This window comes from Eubalaena glacialis, chromosome 14 (genome assembly GCF_028564815.1).
Source record: "Eubalaena glacialis isolate mEubGla1 chromosome 14, mEubGla1.1.hap2.+ XY, whole genome shotgun sequence".
NCBI classification, from domain to species: domain Eukaryota; kingdom Metazoa; phylum Chordata; class Mammalia; order Artiodactyla; family Balaenidae; genus Eubalaena; species Eubalaena glacialis.
In genome coordinates this window covers 72483086-72487191 of record NC_083729.1, presented here as the reverse complement: position 1 = coordinate 72487191, position 4106 = coordinate 72483086, and positions in this window count along the sequence as shown.

Genomic DNA, 4106 nt, shown 5'->3' with positions numbered 1-4106 from the left:
CAGGCTCAAAATGTTCTCATTATTTTACATTTCTAAATATTTGTCTTTCCAGTTTTTAATTTCTTCTTTAAACAGGAGCAATTTAGTTGCTTCCTTTTTTTCTTTACTCCTTCCTTATTTCCAGGCTTCCTTATTTACAATTACGGATTTTAAAATTTAAGTAGTCGACTGTTACTTATACTTTTAGTGGAAGCTGATGTAAAAACCTAAGGTGCATTTTCTACTATAATGTATTGTAATTTGCTCCTAAATGTCCTCTGATAGTCTGAGTACAGACTGAAAAAATAAGAGCTTGCAACATCTTTTCTGATTTCTGTTTTCCTTCCCAACTAGCAAAGAACTAACAAAATTTTGCTCTCTTGATACATAGGCTATAAAACAGAATCCCATTTATATGGACACAGTGGCCAGTATATAAAACATAGTGATCGCTCCATGTCCTCAGTTCCTGCTTCCCAGGCAAAGCTCCAACGACCCTCTGAAGTGGAGAGAGTAGATGATATGCAATTGAGCCCTTCCTGCACCAATCAAACCCCTGGCCACACTTGCATTTCTGTATCCCTTTTGATGTGAGAAAAATATTTGAAGGAACTTTCAGACCTTGTCTGGCATATGTGTGCTACACAATGATTCACGTCACAGGGAACACATACCTGATTGGCTTGGATTGCTTTATGCTCAAAATAACTCTATTAAAATTTGTCTACAAGCTTTACATTTTGCAATATATCAAGCCAAAATATGCCCATATCTTCTTCAGCCATATCCATCAATTATTTACATTTTGATACATTTGCTTTCACTCATCCTTCATACATAAATACATACTCACAAATGTACATGCATACATGCATATTCACATCCAGACATACATACATAGACATTATTTTTTAGCTAATTCATTTCAGAGTATATTGAAGAAATCACAATGCTTTACCAACAAACACTCAACATGTGTCTCCTTAGAACAAGAACAACCTTCTACATAAAGGTAATATTTGCAGTGCTCTCAGTCATTTAACATTGATACATGCAATTTTCCAATTGTCCCAATAAAAAACTTCAGAAATTTTTTTCTCTTACTCTAAGATATAATTAAGGATCATACAGTGAATTCGGTTGGTTTGTCCTTTAGTCCAAATTTAATTTAGATAAGTCTTTTTTTTTTTTTTTTAATCTAACTTGGGCTGCTTTTTTTTGTTGTTGGCAACAAGTATACGCCAGTTATTTTAAATACATATATATTTGGTTATCTGATCGTTGCCTCAGGATTGGATCCAAGTTAAAATGTTTTGGCAGTAATACAACAAAAGTGATGTGTATTTATTACAACAGGGTAATATTCTTTCAGTTTGTCCTGTTGATGGTGCCATTTAGTTATGGAGAGTTGGTGGATATACAAGTCACCAAGTCATCAAGTGAAGTTTTTCCATTTATTAACTGTTGTTTGTCTCCTAAAAAAATAATTCCTCCCTTTCTTTCTTTCTTTCGTGCTATATTTCTTTCTTTCTTTCATGTTTATTTAGATTATCCATGTGGAGCTTATGGGTACTTTTCCTTTACTCAGTTTTACAATCCATCATCATCACCATTTCCTTTGATACACAAATTTCTATTTTAAGTATTCCAATTAGTCTCTGAGGACTTTTTTTTCCCCAAAGAAATGGTTTGGGAGAAAATTGTATTTTACTTATTCTATCTAGATCTGCAATCAACATATTAGAAGGGGATGATATTTAATAAGAGATGGTAAGAGTGCCTCAGTTATGTGGAATGGTATTTAGAAATCAACATTTGGGCACTAGCTTTATTCATTACTAGTAGAATATCACTGGGTTTAATCTGGTTTAGTGGTGAGAAGGGAATACATAGTATGAAAATCACATGTTGATGTTAATGCTTCTGAATATTAGCCAAGAAAACAGAGCTTTTCTCCACTGTATTTTACTTATATGGTGAGAATTTTGATTCCTAAGGAGTTGCTGCCTTAATTTTTTTTATTATGCAACATAATATATGTAAAGATAATCAAATGTACCACTATAACAGTAAAGCTACTTAGCAGAGTTCAATAGTCCTGTGCAGTCTTTTGTCTTTAGTATATATCTTATTGAAAACATACAGTTAGAATGATATTAAAAAGTAAGTAATATTAATATTCTTTTTAAATTTTCTTCTATGTGAATATTGTGAATATGATGTGTACTTAGGCTCATTACTTTCTGTTTATGTTCAATATTAAATCATTCTAGCTGATCTAAATTTAATTTCAGATAGATAAAATGTTCTAAAGTCTAAAATTTTAAAAATATGTGAGTACTCCAGTGAAACTGGCAGAGTAGGCAGCTCCAAAAGCTTGTAGTTTTCAGTCCACAGATCTTTTACCTCTATGTTTAAATTTATTCCTAAGTGTTTTATTATATTTGATGCTATTGTGAATGTGACTGTTTTTATTTCAGATATTTGATTGTTTTTGTATAGAAACACAACTGATTTCTGTATATTGGTTTTGTATCTTGGAACTTTACTGTATTTGTTGATTAATTCTGACAGCTTTTTGGTGGAGATTTTTAGAAGTTTCTATATTTAATATTATCATAAACAGCAAAACAGAAAGGCAACATATAGAATGGGAGAAATATTTTAAAATCATACATCTGGTAAGGGGTTAATATCCAAAATATATAAACAACTCATATGACTCAATAGCAAAACAAACAAACAAACAAACAAAACAATATAATTAAAAATGGACAGAGGCACTGCTACATTTAAAATGGATAACCAGAGGAACTTCAAGATGGCAGAGGAGTAAGATGTGGAGATCACCTTCCTCCTGACAAATACATCAGAAATACATCTACATGAGGAACAGCTCCTACAGAACACCTACTGAACGATGGCAAAAGACCTCAGACTTCCCAAAAGGCAAGAAACTCCCTACGTACCTGGGTAGGGCAAAAGAAAAAAGAAAAAACAGAGACAAAACAATAGGGATGGGGCCTGCACCTCTGGGAGGGAGCTGTGAAGGAGGAAAAGTTTCCACACATTGGGAAGCTCCTTCACTGGTGGAGACAGGGGGATGGGGGAAGCTTCAGAGCCACAGAGGAGAGTGCAGTAACAGGGGTGCAGAGGGCAAAGCGGAGAGATTTCCACACAGAGGATCAGTGCCAGCCAGCACTCACCAGCCCAAGAGGCTTGTCTGCTCACCCGCCAGGACGGGTGGTGGCTGGGAGCTGAGGCTAAGGCTTTGGAGTTCAGATCCCAGGGAGAGAACTGCAGTTGGCTGCATGAACATAGCCTGAAGAGAGCTAGTGCACAACAGCTAGCTGGGAGGGAGTCCAGGAAAAAGTCTGGAGCTGCCTAAGAGGTAAGAGACCATTGTTTCAGGGTATGTGAGGAGATAGGATTCAGAGCACTGCCTAAACAAGCTCCAGAGATGGGGGCGAGCCTCGGCTATCAGCGCAGACAACAGAGACGGGCATGAAACGTTAAGGCTGCTGCTGCAGCCCCCAAGAAGCCTGTGTGCAAGCACAGGTCACTATCCACACCTCCTGTCCTGGGAGACTGTACAGCCTGCCACTACCAGGGTCCTGTGATACAAGGACAACTTCCCTGGAGAACACATGACATGCCTCAGGCTGTTGCAATGTCATGGGACCTCTGCCGCTGCAGGCTCGCCCCGCATTCCATACCCCACCCTCCCCCTGGCCTGAGTGAGCCAAAGCACCATAATCAGCTGCTACTTTACCCTGTCCTCTCTGGGCGGGGAACAGATGCCCTCAGGCAACCTACATGCAGAGGTGGGGCCAAATCCAAAGCTGAACCCCTGGAGCTGTATGAACAAGGAAGAGATAGGAAAATCTCTCCATGCAGCCTCAGGAGCAGAGGATTAAATCTCCACAATCAAATTGATCTACCCTGCATCTGTGGAATACCTGAATAGACAAAGAATCATCCCAAAATTCAGGCAGTGCACTTTGGGAACAACTGTAGAATTGGGGTTTGCTTTCTGCATCTAATTTGTTTCTGGTTTTATGTTTACCTTAGTTTAGTATTTAGAGATTATTTTCATTGGTAGATTTTTTTATTAATTTGGTTGCTCT